The 16585-nt window shown below is 38.3% G+C and overlaps 1 protein-coding gene across 2 annotated transcripts in view; it reads right to left on the bottom strand.

The window, feature by feature from the left end:
• The window catches only part of LOC103022380 (1-phosphatidylinositol 4,5-bisphosphate phosphodiesterase beta-4), a 129313-nt gene extending 120851 nt beyond the window's left edge, over positions 1 to 8462 (bottom strand). For both annotated transcript variants that reach the window (XM_007232816.4, XM_007232819.4), the window contains exons 1-2: positions 8000 to 8462; positions 1037 to 1081 (exon numbers count right to left, since the gene is read on the bottom strand). The gene's annotated coding sequence lies outside the window, so the exon portion shown is untranslated. The remainder of the gene's footprint in view (positions 1 to 1036; positions 1082 to 7999) is intronic.
• Between the last annotated feature and the right edge of the window lie 8123 nt (positions 8463 to 16585).

The following is a 16585-nucleotide window of genomic DNA, read 5'->3' as shown; positions in this document are numbered from 1 at the left end:
GCTACTGGCGGAAGAAAGCTGGTATTTTAATCTGACATTGTGGAGAATTGCACTCCTTTAAGCATTGCATCATAGAAGGACACCACACTATGAGAAGACCCAAACCACTGGAAAAGGCAATTAGGCTTGGAAATGGTTGAGGAAAAAAAACAGACAGAGGATGCTCATCAACATGACAGATGGAAACAATTAGGAAAGTAGCGTGGGCCAGAACCGATATCCAATATTTTTCACGAATGTATCTGTCAATGCTGATATTGACACAGACATTTATAATATGCAGAAACTGTGATTTCCATTTTTCGCACTGCAAAGAAATGTAACACTTGATACTGAGGAATAAAAACGCAGTAAAAATATGAGTAACACATCTGCAGATATGTTAATGTAGAAGCCCAGCATTTCCTAAATGTTCTGCTTTTCCAAAGTCTAAATATATCTATCTGAAGATGCTTTTTAAACAAATTTTTGCTGTTTGCTGGTAAAGATACCAATTCTGATATCAACTGCATGTCTAGATACAATCAGTCACAAACTAGCTATTAAGAAGCCAGAAGCATTTGAAAAAACAAACAAACAAAAAACAACTATCCACTATCCATATGGTCGACAGGAGTACAGATCAGCTTGCCAACACCCAATAATAACAATATGCCTTGCTTTGCATACGCTGATCAGCACACAAGATAAGCACAGAACCTGCTGCACTTTATCTCATACTATAAAAGCTGAAAGCACGTTAAAAAAATCATTAAAAATAATATTATATCTTACTCTCTCTTATCTGCTTTCCAAGATTCCTAAGTCTAAGAAAGACAACCCTGACTGGCATACAGCCTGGAAGTCCTCCCTGACTGATTAGTTATGACTTAATTCACCTCCACACACCACCTTTGCACTCACAGTCATTTCATAACCATTTTTGTTGGTCTTTTGAAGGATACCGAAAACGCATCAAATGTTACAGCAAGGGCCTCAAGAGATGTTGAAATGTTGAGAAACAAAAAAAAAAAAACAGCACAGCTCACACACTCACCAGTGCTGCATTGAGTGTCTCAGTGGGAGCACAGCATCTCCTCTCCTGTAAACAAAAACAGCAACATAAAAGATTATAAATAAAGCAAGAATTCATGGGAAACATGAGGATAAAATTAGGGCAAAGATAAAGGTAGGACTGGGCAATATGCTGAAAATTCTACATATATATATGACTCCACAAACTGCACTAGATGCTGTTGTTTGAGACAGTAAAATAAAGTTGTCATGCTACTCTTTTAATTACAATGTTTAGATGAAGTTGTACACTGTTGGTTGTTATCTATCCAGAAAACAAACCATTTAAACACAAACGGCCCCACACACATTTTTTTTTTGTAAATCACACACATATGGTAACCTTGGGTATCAGGTTCAATGTTACAATTTTTTTTCCTTGATTTTACCAAAAAGGGAAAAATATAACATTTTATTATATGAAACACAATCAAAAGGAGGATAGATGATCACAAGTCATTAATCCAAGCTAAACTGCTTGAATGTTTGTACCAGGAGTGGAATAAAGTTATCCAAAAGCAGTGTAAAAGACTGGTGGAGGAGAACATGCCAAGATGCACGAAAACTATTTATTCTACTTATTTCACCAAATATTTCTGAACTCTTAAAACTTTATAAATATGAACTGGTTTTCTTTGCATTATTTGAGGTCTAAAAGCTCTGCATATTTTTGTTATTTCAGCCACTTCTCATTTTCTGCAAATAAATGCTCTAAATGACAAAAAAAATCAACAATGTTAATTTAGCTCAAACATATACCCATATATAGCACAATAAGAGAAACTGATTTAGAAACTGAAGTGGCCTTTTAATTGTTTCCAGAGCAGTATATCTTGTATGAAATCATTATCAAGTATCGTGAGTAATAATGTTGCCCAGCCCTAGTTGAAGGTCTTTTCCTTTAGTCCAGTCACTTCACCATCACAGACTGGGTTAAGTTTTAATCTCTGTACAGCAACAGGCAACAAGCATATTACAGTATCCTTAAAAGCAAACTGAGCCTGTTTCTCTCAAACAATTACAATCAAAAGAACTACGTGTCACTGTGTTTTCACCTTCTTCCCTAAAGAGGTACTGACATTCTGTAATAGTGTCTACAGTATATAATATAACAGTATCTTTTATAGCTAATAGAAAAGTATATATTATTAATATATAAAGTAGTTAGTATACTGTTTCTGAGATGTCATGAAAGTGCAATATTAAATATAAAAAAAAACTACTTGGTTTTTTTTATAGCATTTTTTTTATCTGGTGCAACCTGTTCCAGTTCCACAATCCTCAGAGCACATACTGTGATACTCAATGTGAACTCAAGAGTGTATTCAGGCAACATAATAGGGGTGTCACGATTCTCTAAATCCTCGATTCGATTTCATTTTCGATTTGAGGGTCACGATTCGATTCGATTCTCGATTTTCTTGTTTTTTTTTCTTGTTATTATTTTATGCCTCATAAAATTTAAATAATATATTTATTATTATTATTATTATTATTATTATAAATATTATAAATATTATTATTATTATTTATTAAGATATATATGGTAATGCCATCTAGTGACTTTTTTTGGTAGCAACAGTGTGCACTATTAAAATAAGCAGTTTATCAGAGCTGTGTGTGGATGGCTGGTGAAACTGCTCATTACATGAAGCTGCAGTTCTTCATCCAACCACTAGCAGCAGCAGCACAAGCCCCGCTCTTTTCACTCAGTCACTACTTCAGTACAGCCCAGCCACGGGCTACAGAGCTCAGCCAGTCCGTTTTTACTGTTTCTGTAAACAAATAAAGGTTTTAACCCCACTAACCGGATAATACAGCTCACTACAGTTCATCTTTCAGCCCAAGCAGCTAACAGCAGCAGGTTAGAACAGCCGACACGGAGGCACTGCTCGGAATACATTATAAACAGGTCAGTTAGCGCGCTGCTAACCTCAGGATGTTTATAACTACGGAGTTTAGTGGACACACCACGGCCGCCAGGTAAGTCTTTTAAAGGCTACTGAAGACTATTAAAGGCTATTAGAGTGTAACCCCTGGCTCCCAGGGGTTACAAGAGGTTATTGAAAGCATTATTGGGGGGCAGAAATCAGTACAGGCTGGTTAGATAAGTGATGTGGGTATTGTCTTATAAATATTTACACATAACTTATATCTCTCCTGAAAAGCTTTTATTTTAGTCAGAAACACGCTTGTGTTTACTTTATCTGAGAGAAAGATGTTTTTTTAATTCAATGGAAAGCAACAGGTGTAGTCAATTATAAGTTTAAGATTTTTAATCCACCTCACTGTGATCTATAGTCAGTGTTCTCAAGTCACACTGACACACGCATTTCAGCGAGTTCACACGCTCTCACCTGCGCGCACCCACCCCTCCGTTAGATACAGATACAAAACCTGCGCGCCCAACCCCCGCCCCCCCCTCCCCCGTTGGACAGATAAAAACAGTGATCACACTCCCGCCGACTGCGCTCATGCAGTGGCTATCTCTATTTAAATGAATAGGATGCGCTGTGTTGGTGCCGCGCCATTTGCGTAGCGCGCTGCGCTATTTGCGTAGCGCGCGCGGGAGGGATCGTCGATCCTCTTTTTGACTTCGATACTCGAGATCGTGACCTCATTTCGATTCGATTTCGATAAAATATCGAGATCGTGACACCCCTACAACATAATATTACATGTCTCATATCCTTTACAGTCCAGCTTTATATACGCTTTATACAATACATGCTCAGCGATCACTGCTACCCGTAGTGCTACAGTACACACAGCACACACAGAGCAGGCTGAAAAAGAAGAAAAAAAGTGCAAAAATATAGCACTAGCAGGGCAGTTAAACAGATAAAAAAGTGCTGGCATTTTGTGCTATGTATTTATTAGCTCCTGCATCTACACTGCAAAAAAACTAAATCTTAGCAAGTAAAATTGACTAATTTGAAGGCAAAAAAAAACTTTTTTTTCTGATAAGAATGGTTTTACTAAACATCATAAGTGAATGATTATTTCAATCATTTTAGTAATTATGATCTTAATCAGTTTTACTTCGCATTTTCATCTTATTTTAAGTAAAACAAAAAGGCAAGTTATTAAAAACAGTGATTTTTGCATTATTTAAATCTTACTTCACTCATATTGTAACTGCAGAAACTATGATTTCCTTTTTTCACATTGCAGAAAAGTGAAACACTTGATGCTGAGGAATATAAATGCTGTGAAAGTATGAGTAACACATCTGCAGATATATTACTGCAGTACCCCAGCATAACCTGATTCTTGTGTCCAAATTTAAGCCATAAAAACAGTAATTTGCATGACTTAATTTTACATTACTTTACTAATTTCAAAACTGCAGAACTGTGAACTGAGACTTTGCATACCCCATTGACAGATTAATTTTGTATAATATAACAACATAGGTCCTAATTCACATATACAGCTCTGGAAAATGAGAAATGGCTAAAATAACAAAAAAGATGCAGAGCTTTCAGAACTCAAATAATGCAAAGAAAATAAGTTTATATTTATAAAGTTTTAAGAGTTCAGAAATCAGTATTTGGTGGAATAAACGTGTTTTTTTTTCATGTATCTTTGCATGTTCTCCTCCACCAGTCTTTCACACTGCTTTTGGATAACTTTATGACACTTCTGGTGCAAATATTCAAGCAGTTCAGCTTGGTTTGAGGGCTTGTGATTCATTTTGATTATATTAAAGAGGTTTTCATACGGTAAAATTAAAGAAACTTATCATTTTAAAGTGATCAATTTATTTTTTCCAGATTTGTATTTTGCAAGGGTTTCTTGCAGAGTATACCCTACAAGCAGGTGCCTTAATACAAGATTTAATACACAACACACTTGACTGCCCACATGTGCAACCACATACACTAACACTGGTGTCTGTTCAAAAGTCAAACACAGGCTTTTCAGCTGCTATATGAAGACATTAGCAGATGTACACACTGACTGACTGTCTGCTTTTAACTCTAGTTAACACTTTGCATGGGAGCTCCAGCAGCATCACTGCTAGGTTAGCTAGATTAGTCCAGCTGCCCAGTCAGGCACTGGCGGTGTGAGGCCACTAATAGATAAATGAACATTTCCACAAAGCTATAGCTAGTAAGCGTTTGTGTAGCTATCTAACTAAATTCATCTTCAGCACATATGAGCTGCAGGTTAGCTAGGTTATGTTTGTTAGCTGCCACACTGCACATTTGCATTTATTTGTATACCTTGAGCCTAAACTACTCAGTATAGCAGCCGTGTACAGTTAAGCTTAGATAACTACAAACAATAAAAAAACACAGCTGCAGCAGTCTAAACAGTGTTTATGTGGTTATTTGTTCTCTTAATGTAGTCTATATGCTTTATATTAGCTCTATATCTTGTGTTTTCTGCACAAGGGGCTGCCTTTGCCTGTTTATTTATTTATTTTTGATAGCTAATCCTGTGATGAGTGCAGGCTAAAGAGCTGCTAGCGCCCATGCTAGCGGCCAGTTCATTCACTGTACAGTAAAACCCGGCTAGCTGAATTATAATAACAACAGCAGCGGTTCAAGGAAAATACGGTGCAAATAAAGCTGATATAAGTGCAAACAGAAACACTGCTAAAACGTGCACGGCTCGTCGCCACAGTTCCGTGTGTGTGTGTGTGTGTGTCCGCAACGCAAGGAACAGTGACTTGATGCCTTGCTGCCCACACTGTCCCAGTTCTCTGGCTCACTTTAAAGGTAGGCTATCTAAGCTAGTGTAGTGATTAAGGTCTCTGTATCCAGTTAAATCAGAAGGACAAAAAGTATGTCCTGCCTTTACTAGCTAAGATATGGAGCCTCCTCTGCCTGTTATATCGCTGCTTGTGTGTTAAACTGTGTTGTCATCAGCTGCTAGCAATGTTATTTACCCAATAAAACTGAATCAGACTAGATCCCTGAACTGAACCTAAATAGGCAGCAGTTTCTAACATTTGCACACAACCTAATAGTGACTTGATGCCTTGCTGCCCACACTACCTACCTAATTTAAGTCTCTAATTTAAGTTACTCTAGTGTAATGATGAAACTCTCTGTATCTAAATTAGCCTTTAGCAATTAGCTGTTTGCATTTTTTTGCCCAGTAATACAAAATCAGACTAGTTAGATTGCTGAGCTTCAGATTTATGACTGGATATTTTTAAATATCCTTAAAGTCAAAGAGTGGTTGGATGCCTATCTATAATTTCACGTTGCAGGTAGGGTATATCAACAAACCTAACTACTTCGATTAAATAGGTAGCTAGCTAGTGTAATAGGTTTTTGTATCTAAAATCAGCTTTTACTAGCTACCTAGTTTGCTATGGTATTAACAGTTTACCCTGCATGTGTGATATCTAAGTTACCATTAAATAAACTCATGCTAGCTAGTTAACTAGATTACTGAACTTCAGATTTAGACATGACTGGTTTTTTCGTGTCTTAAATCATGTCTGAATAACCAGCATTTCGTAAATTTTGGATTTTGGTCACCACACTTTCCTACTTATAATTTCACTTTGCAGGTAGGTTAACTAGCTAAATCTAGTCTATTGTAGTGTATTAATAAAGGTTTCTGTTTCTCGTTAAATCAGAAGGAAACAAAGTATGTCCTGCCTTTACTAGCTAAAATATGGACAGTTCACTGCTATATCCCCTGCATTTGTGTTGTCATTAGCTGTTAGCTCTTTTATTTTGCCTAATAGAATGGAATTAGACTAGTTTCATTACTGAACTTCAAATTTAGACATGACTGGGTGTCTTCTTGCCTGCATGAATAGGCAGCATTTCTTACATTTTGACAACAACCAAATAGTGATGTGATGCTAATTTTACTTTTTCAGGTAGGTTAGCTAGCTAGTGTAGTGATGAAGGTCTCTGTCTTTAAATCAGAAAGACACAAAGCATGTCCTGCCTTTAACAGCTAAGATATGGACAGTTCACTGATAAATATGCATGTATGTTGTCATTGGCTGTTAGCAATTTTATTTGCTCAGTAAAATAGAATCAGTCTAGATTACTGAACTTCAGATTATGACATGATTTGGTGCCTTTCTGCCTCAGAATCTTGTCTAAATAGGCAGCATTTCTATTACCTTTTGGAAACCTTTCTGCCCACATTAATCTAGGTTCTAATTTCACAATTCCAGGTAGGATAACTAGCAAGCTTTCTAGCTAGATTAGTGATGAAGGTCTCTGTATTCTGTCCAGCCTTTACTAGCTAAGATGTGGACAGTTCACATCTATTATCCTGCAAGTGTGTTGTCATTAGCTTTGTTGTCATTAGCTGTTAGCACTTTTTTGCCCAATATAATAGAATCAGACTACTTTTATTACTGAACTTAATATTTAGAAATGACTGGTTACATTCCCGCTTTAAAGTCCTGCAAGTATAGGCAGCATTTCGTTTTGAGACTGGGTGCCTTGCTGCCCACAATATTATAGGTTATAGTCTCACTTTGCAGATAGCAGGTTAACTAACCTCACTAGTTTAACTAGGTTAGATGTCAAGCCTTAATGTAATGATGAAGGTTTCTGTATCTAAACCAGCCTCTACTAGTTAAACTAGCTAAGATATGATATGGACCCTTCTCTGCTAGTTATGTCCCTGTATGTGTGTTTAGCTGTGCTGTCATTAGCTGTTAGCAATTTTATTTGCCCAATAATATTGAATCAGTCTATAACTTCAGATTTAGACAGGACTGGATGTTTTTTTGCCTAAAAATCCTCCTGCCTCAGTAGTCAGCAGGTCTGATGTTTCAGATACAGGGTGTGTGTGTGTGTGTGTGTGTGTGTGTCAGCGTGTGCCCGGCTAACTAACTAACGTTAACACACCACAGCGTGCTGCTGCTGCTGCTGCTGCTAGCCACCCCATCCCTGTCCCTATCCCCATCCCCAGCGCTGAAAACAACCCGAGCCGTGTAAAGCGCTTATAGCCTGACCTCTGCTGTTGTAGATGAGGATGATGATGGGGATGGTGGTGGAGATTTCCCGCCGCTTTGTCCGAGTCGCTGTCCGCGCTGCCGATTTGCTCTCTCTGTCCTCCCTCTTTCCCTCTCTCTCTCTCTTTCAGTCTTCGGACCTCCCGAGTGGTGAAGCGCGACACACACACACACCCCTCCTTCTCCTCCTCCTCCTCCTCCTCCTCCTCTCCTCCTCCACTAGAACTGCAGGGCGTCCGATCAGCAGAGTCCCCGCCGCTAGCTGTTCCGCGCCGTCGTCGTTGTTGTGTACTGTAGTTGTACTGTTGATCCTCCGGTCGGTCAGTCTGTGTGTGTTTAGGGGGGGTGGAGGGAGATACCGGGATTTTCCTCTTTTTCTCTCGCTTGTTTTCCAGCTGCTGCTGCTGCTGCTGCCCCCTCTGCTCTCCTCCCCGCTTCTCTCTCGCGCGCCTCGCCCTCCAGTGGTGCGCACGCGGAAAGGCCCCGGGCCGGCGCGCGCGCCCGTGTGTGTATGTGTGTGTGTGTGTGTGCCGCAGCAGCGCTGACTGGCTGGCAGTGTGTGTGTTTGTGTGTGTGGAGGGGGGGCAGTGAGTCATCCAGAAGAAGTCCCCAACCACCTTCTGGATGGAGCTACTGGAGCTGAATGATCCAAGACCAGGAGGAGTGTGTGATATTTTGTACACTGAAAAATAAAATAAAATATAAAAATAGCATCTAAAAACTGAATTAAAGTTTTAAGTTAAATTACATAAGAATTACTACATAATGCATGTTGTTTTAACTTAGCAATTCAAGTTTACTATACAGATCATTTCTTAACATGAGTGGTCCTCACTTCTTCCAGTAATTTAGTTTAACTTGTTGTTTATCCATTCCAGTCCTAGAAGAGGCAGATTTATAGACAGATTTGTCAATCAATCAATCAACCTTTATTTCCACCCGGGAATACATCAAGGGTGACCCTCATTTACAATGCAGCAGAGCATTTACAGTTTAAAAGGGATTAAAAACATTTATTTAAAAAAATCTAAATAGAAGGGAACAAAATAATAAAGAAAATATAGATAAAATAAATACAAATATTAAATCGAATTTAATATAGATGAACAAATTATATATGTAAGAAAAATGTTAAGTGTGAGTGAAATGTTAAGTATGACAATTACTTTTTACACCCAAAGGAAACTCTTTCATACAGCAAATGGTAACTTGCTCTTTTAGCCATCAACACTGAGGCTGGTCAGTCAAGCCTGGCATAAAAAAGTTATTATAACTTATTGCTTAAATGCATTGCTTTATACAATGTGTGTGTGTGTGTGTGTGTGTGTGTTTGTGTGGTAAGGAAGGGACAGAGAGAGATTGTGTGTGTGGTGAGGAAGGGAGAGAGACAGGGAGAGAGTGTGTGTATGTGTGTGTGTTGTAGGGGTAAGCCCTGTGGTGTACTGCAATCTATGCAAACTCTGACCTATACAGTGCTTCCCACAGCTCTTAAAGCCACACACTCCTGATCAAACTGCGTGTTTTGTTGATGTTCGTAATGAGGTTGAAGTTTAAACCTTTTTGACTGAGGCTAATTTTTTTGGCATGTTTGCTTCAGGACAAATTTAGAATGTGCACATTCTTAGACTGTAATACCCAGTACTTGTAGGCACCGCATTGTTTATGACGTAGCAAGATGCATGTGGTTTTTTGAGGTGTTTGAGCTGTGTTAAATATTTTTTTTAATACACACTCTTACAAATAAGGTAATAGTATTCCACATTCATGTCTGATTTAAGCCGTTTCACCATAAATAACCCTGCAGTTACAGCCAACTCCTTGTGTTTGCTTGTTCTACTGTATGCAAAAACCAAGCAGCCATATTAGCAGTGTGCTAGCCAATTGCCTCCAGCCTTGCTTAGCTTTGCTAGCGTGCTGGCCACTTACTGGAGAAATGTACTATTCTTTAATTATTAAAAAGAAAAGGAGAATGTGTAAGTTTTGTAACCATAAGTGGACCAGTTGGCCAAGAAAGACCACTACATATGATTACTGATGGACAATCCTTACTACAGTATAATGAGGAAAATCCTCATACATCTGCCCTGCAGTTTAGAAAAGCTCCTGAAACTTCCTGAACAGTAATACAAAGGGAACACTGCAGGATGCAAATCCCATCTAAAACAGCATGCCGATTTTACAGTTTGCTAAAAACTGAGAATGCAGTGTTTTGGATGAAAAGGGGTTTTGTGTACAGATGAGACCAATTCAACTAACTAAAATCTATTAGAATAAAAGCAAAATCAAAGTGATGAGGAAACAAAGACCTACCCAAGATCCAAAGCATACTGCATCACCTGTGAAACATGGTGGTGGAAGCTGTATTGCAGCCACAGGTACTGGCTCACTAGTCCTTGTCCTACAGCAAGACAATAATCCAAACAGTGCCAAAGCAGTAAATTGGTTTTAAAGAGGATTTTTTAAGCTGGTCGGACTTAGACTAGACATCTTCTCTTTGTTATGCTGAAGAAAAAAACTAAGCCGCTAAACTAAGCAGGAGAAGAAGTACAAGCCTGGCAGAGTATTATCAAAAAAGAACATAGAAAAATAAAAAAGAGACCACTTAAAAATGATGAGTTTCTTTGATTTTACCAAATTGTAAACCTCCGGAATATAATCAGGAGGAAGATGGATGATCACAAGCCATCAAACCAAACTGAACTGCTTGAGTTTTTGCACCAGAAGTAGGATAAAGTTATCAAAAAGCAGTGTGTAAGACTGGTGGAGGAGAACATGCCAACATGCATGAAAACTGTGATTAAAAACCAGGGTTATTCCACCAAATATTGATTTCTGAACTCTTAAAACTTTATGAATAAGAATTTGTTTTCTTTGCATTATTTAAGATCTCAAAGCTCTGCATCTTTTTTGTTATTTCAGACATTTCTCATTTCTGCAAATACATGCTTTAAATTACAATATTATTAATTGAGATTTGGGAAAAATATCCGTATATGGAATAAAATAGCAATGTTCATTTTACTCAAACATATACCTATAAATAGCAAAATCAGAAAAACTGATTAAGAAACTGAAGTGGTCTCTTAATTTTTATCCAGAGCTGTACGTGTCTGAGCATGTTACCGTGACCTTAACAGATTTATCTTACCTAATCCATGCCAGTGTAATATTAATGTTCTGTCTTGGATGCATTCTGTCTTGAGTGAGAGACTGCGGCCAACACAGCAGATGTGACTACAGCGTGGTGGGCATAAAAAGTGCCAATATGTAATTAGTTGTAGGCAAACTGAGAAATCAAACAAATGAAAACAAACAAAAATAAAATTGTTCTATGCCTCTGCACTGTAATAACCAGGGCAGTGAAATCTTTAGCCTACACCAGCAGAGACTAAATATAGACCCGTCGGAGCTTCCACTGTTTAAAATGTGCCTCCTAATTAATGGCCTTTCAGACCCGGCTGGGATGTCTTTTGCTGGCTATTATCCAGCAATATGGAAAATGAGACCACTTGTAGATTTGGTCTTTGCAAATATTAACAAGAATTTCCCCTCGGGGATCAATAAAGTATCTATCTATCTATCATAACCCCATAATCCCATCATCAACCCCCTAAAGACTGCCCTCATTAATGGGCGGTTATCCGACACCTCCTCTGGTTTCTGAACTTGGAATGGAGCATAGTGGCATGTAAAGGTTTGTGAACTCTTAGTCAAAACCTCTGTTACTCTGAATAATTAAGAGAGTAGAAGATGAACCGAACCCCAAAAGGCATTACGTTAAAGATTTTTTTTTTTACCATTTGAATAATTATTATAGTTTTGTACTTGTACTGTACTTTTCAAGTTGAAAGAAACAAACACAGTGTAAATGTTTGGGTACTGAATGAGATTTGAGCTAAATTTCTTACAGAAAAAAAATAAGAGATCACTTTAAAATGATGAGTCTCTTTTTTTTTTTTTGAGAGCTGTACTTTAAAAAGTTGTTAGGGCTGTTGCTTGTTCACAATCATTATTAGAAATTATTGTTGAATTCTGAAGCATTGTTCCAACAATCAGCAACCATAAATTCCTCTAGGCAGCTGCCTAACACTCTAGAACGTAAAAAGGAGATAGCAAATGTAGCCATTACCCCAATGTATAATATAATTAAGAAATTTCAGGTAACAGAAATGTGAGTGATCAACCTGAGGCCTGAGAGAACAAGGAAATTTTAAGAAAGAGCTGCCTGTAGTTGTGTTTAAAAGCTTAATTAAAACCCTGTTTTGACAGTAAAAGGGTTTAGGAAGATTTACCAGACCTCTGGGTTGGTAGTGCACTCTTCCTCTTTACACGGAACCAAATACCACATTTGTGAGTGGTTATCACAAGAAAACGAACTATTCCTTAGTCCTCACCACAGAATTCAGCATCAGAAGTAAAAAAAAAACATATCTAGCTTTATGTGTTTTTAAAATATGGGTTTGTGGATTGCCATAAAAATAGAAATTATGAAAAGGTTGGATAATTTAATGGAATGGGGAAAAAACTGTGGATCAGTTATGTTTTACATTTTTGATGACACAAGAAACATGATTTTCAAAGAGAGAATGGATTCAATCATATAATAATAAATTCTGATAAAATCTGTAAAAAAAAAAAAAAGTTATCCTACAGCAGGATAACACACACCAAAATTCACCATGGAGTTTCTCATGAGGCACAGTCTGAAAGCTTGCCATGGCCCTCACAGACTTCCAACTTAAACATCATTACAAAATACGTGGATAGACCTCAACAGAGCAGTTCACGAAATCAACAAGCAGCCCAATGATCTCACAAAACAAGAAGCCTTTAAAAAAAAACCCACCTAAATAAGAATAAAAAAGACTGTCTACAAAGAGCATTTACAAGCCTTGATATTGGAGATCAGGTCATGTTTTATGCACTGAGCTATTCACAGTAACAGATATTTTGAGCAGGTGTTGGAGTTTTTGCCAGTGTAATCCTGATGTTTTCTGTAAGGAGTCTTGCTGTCTGCTCAGGCTGTGAGCTCAGCTGAGGGTTAATTTGCTGACCTCTCGCATGCTGGAATGCAATGGAAGGCTTTAGCTGAGCTTGGACTGAGCCTGGTCAGAGGAAACTAAAAGCTGCTGCTCATTTGCATCTCGTATAGCTTCTTCTGTCCGGGGAAGCACTGAAATGAATGCAGTGATATCTGTGTGGCCATAGAGCAGGGACTGGCAATTAAGTTTGGCCGCGGGCCAGATATTTTTCAAGCCATTACATGGCGGGCCACAAAAAAAAGGTTTGGAAAATGAAGTGTAATGGTATGGAGTGCTACAGACTAGTAGCTCTCCAGCCCAGAGGGTTGTTGAACCCAATTGCAGAACAGTTGATCTCAAAGCAGGTGTAAACCCAAGAAAATACGGAAAAATCAATAAATAAACACATCGCTCCTCATGCACACTAAACCTCAGCGCTGTTAATGGACTGTTAAGCTTCTTCCACAGTCTACTGAGTGAAGTGCCAGATAAGACCTCCTAACTGCCTCAGCCCGAGAGATCAGCCTGGCTAAAAGATACTAACTAATAGAGTAAAGTGCTCCTTCATTTCTTTTCATTGATATTAGGGCTGCACAATATTAGAAAAAAAACTACAAGGCTTTTATATATATATATATATATATATATACTGCAATAAAAATACAGGAATTTTCACCAGATCAATGATCCAATATGGCATGATGAAAAAATACCCTCTGTGTATCCAGTAATAAAGCAAACTATATTGGGCAGATATGATATGCCTAAAATGATGTGCCATGGAAAATGTGAAAAGTATGAATTATCCTGTTTAATCAATAAGCAAAACAAAACACGTCTTTCTGTGTGTGATTATTTTGGATAAGTACATTGCATTAGCAATGCTGAAATAATATATTGTGTACTACTATATACAGTGCAGAGGAAAAGTACAGATTTTTTTTTGGTTTAAATTTTTAAATTTTTTCAGATTAACAAACAAACTTTAACAAACAACCAGGCCTGATTACTGCCAGACCTGTAGAATCAAGAACTCATTAGAACCTGTCTGACAACATGAAGCAAAGATCTCAAAAAGCAACACATTATTGCCCAAATCTGAAGAATTTCAAGAACAGATGATTGAAGAAAATCGTTGGAAAATGTTACAAAGTAATTTCTAAGCCTTTGGAACACAGTAAGAGCTAATATTAACAAATGGAAAAATATGGAAAACTGATGAACCTTCCTATGAGTGACCAGCCTACCAAAATTACTTTAAAAGGACATGGACAACTCATCCAGGAAGTCACAAAAGAACCCAGAACAACATGTAAAGAACTGCCTCAATTCAAATCAGGGTTATTTACTCAATAATAAGAAAAAGAAAAATAGAGAGTTCCAAGGCAAAATAACTGCAGACCAAAAAGAACACAGTGGCCTGTCTCACATTTACCAATAAACATTTTGATGGTCTGGGACTGCCTTGCTGTAATTAATGGAACCATGAATTCTGTACCAGAAAATTTTGAAGGAGAATGTTCGGTCATCAGTTTGTGACCTTAAGCTCAGCTGTACCTGGGTTCTGCAACAGGACAATGATCTGAAGCACACCAGCAGGTACACTATGGGAGGTAAACCCTGCCAAAAATAAAACTGAAAAGAAAACACTAAAATGAAAATGCAAATAATGTTTTGCACTTTCTTTTCTAAAATGAAAAAGCTAATTGTAAAAATAAAAATAAAAGCTTCACTTCGGTCTTGCATTTTCTTGATGAACTGTTTATTAAATGTCAAAAATAAAATCAAAATGAAATGATAACGTTTTTATTTATTAGTCCTTGCAATGGGCTGCATGTCTGACAAAATCAAAATAAAAACACAAAATGGAAAAATCAAAAGCAAAGTGACAGTTTGATTCAGTGTTTGGCGAAAATTAAAATACAAACGCAAAGGAAGATTAGCGCTCTCTGCTGGTGTTTTAATTTTATTTTTCCACTCTGCTTTTATTATTTTCAACCTCATCAGTATGCAAAAACATACAAATTAACAGTAGGCGGGACTACAACTACTAACCCTCCCGCGAGCGAGCGAGAGCTAGGCTCTGGGTTATAGCGAGCAGCGCCTCCGAACCGCGGGTACTGGACTCCGGTGCACGGTACTAGCAGAGGCGGTTCTTTAATTAGGCAAACCTAGGCATTTGCCTAGGGCCTCGACCAAATCTGTCCTCCATAGGGGCCCCCAAATCTGACCATCCCAGCTACAGTAAATACACCAAAAACAATGTTAATTTGTTACTTATGTAAAGTAGAGAAAAAACATAATTCTATTAAAAAACAACAGAAATATCAGTAGAATACCGAATTAATGTCTAAATACTAATTGTCCAAACACACATACCCCCCTCCGTTGCTTGCATTGAACTAGTCCACAATATGATGACGTAGCAATGTGCCACACAACGTGACTTCAAACCAAAACAGCGGGAACTGTACGCGACTAGAGTGAGAGCTGTCACAGTCAAAATGAAAAATAAACGCTTTTTAGGAGAGATATGAGTTATGTGTAAATATTTATAAGACAATACCTGACAAAATCTGTTTTAATGACGTTAATAAACATCACTGTGACAGCGCTAGTCACAGTATCACTGCAGCAAAGGACGAGGACGCGAATCACTTATCTAACCAGCCTTTACTGATTTCTGCCCCCAATAACCCTTTCAATAACCTCCAATAGCCTTTAATAGTCTTCAGCAGCCTTTAACAGTCTAACCTTGCAGCCGTGGTGTGTCCACTAAACTCCGTAGTTATAAACATCCTGAGGTTAGCAGCACTAACTGACCTGTTTATAATGTAATCCGAGCAGTGACTCCATGACAGCTGCTCTAAACTGCTGCTGTTAGCTGCTTGGGCTGAAAGATGAACTGCAGAGAGCTGTATTATACGTTTAGTGGGGTTAAAACCTTTATTTGATGAACTTTAGAAACTGTAAAAAAACGCTCCAGACTGGCTCAGCTGAGCTCTGTAGCCCGTGGCTGGGCTGTAGCTCTGACTGAGTAAAGACAGCGGGGCTTGTGCTGCTGCAGCTCCGACTAGTGGTTGGATGAGGAACTGCAGCTTCCTGTAAGCGAGCAGTTTCACCGGTTTCACCAGTTTCATCCACACACAGCTTAACCCTAAATTCCTGAATCAGATCGGCTAAAATCAGAATATCTGCCGATCGCCGATACCGTATTTTGGCTGAAAATCGGCCGATACCGATACACTGCCGATCGATCATTCCATCTCTAGTTATTTGGTTTATGTGTGTGTTTCAAGAATGAGGGCCCCTTGTTTATATTTTGCCTAGGGCCCCAAAATGGCTAGATCCACCCCTGGGTACTAGAATACAGCAGTGAACCGCAGCCCGCAGCCGCTTCGCTGGTGAGAGAGACCGTTTGAGTATGGGACTTGTTGTTAGTTAGCTATGATAGCTAGCACTGGCTAACTAACAGGCGGTCTACTCTGAACGGTCTCTCTCACCACGGAAGCAGCTGAGGTTCACTGCTATAGCCTAGTGAAGTGCGCCGGAGTCAAGTGCAAAA

The sequence above is a fragment of the Astyanax mexicanus genome, chromosome 1 (genome assembly GCF_023375975.1).
Source record: "Astyanax mexicanus isolate ESR-SI-001 chromosome 1, AstMex3_surface, whole genome shotgun sequence".
In the NCBI taxonomy this organism is placed as follows: Eukaryota; Metazoa; Chordata; class Actinopteri; order Characiformes; family Acestrorhamphidae; genus Astyanax; species Astyanax mexicanus.
The sequence above is the reverse complement of the archived record's forward strand: the minus strand, read 5'-3'. Positions and strand labels throughout refer to the sequence as shown.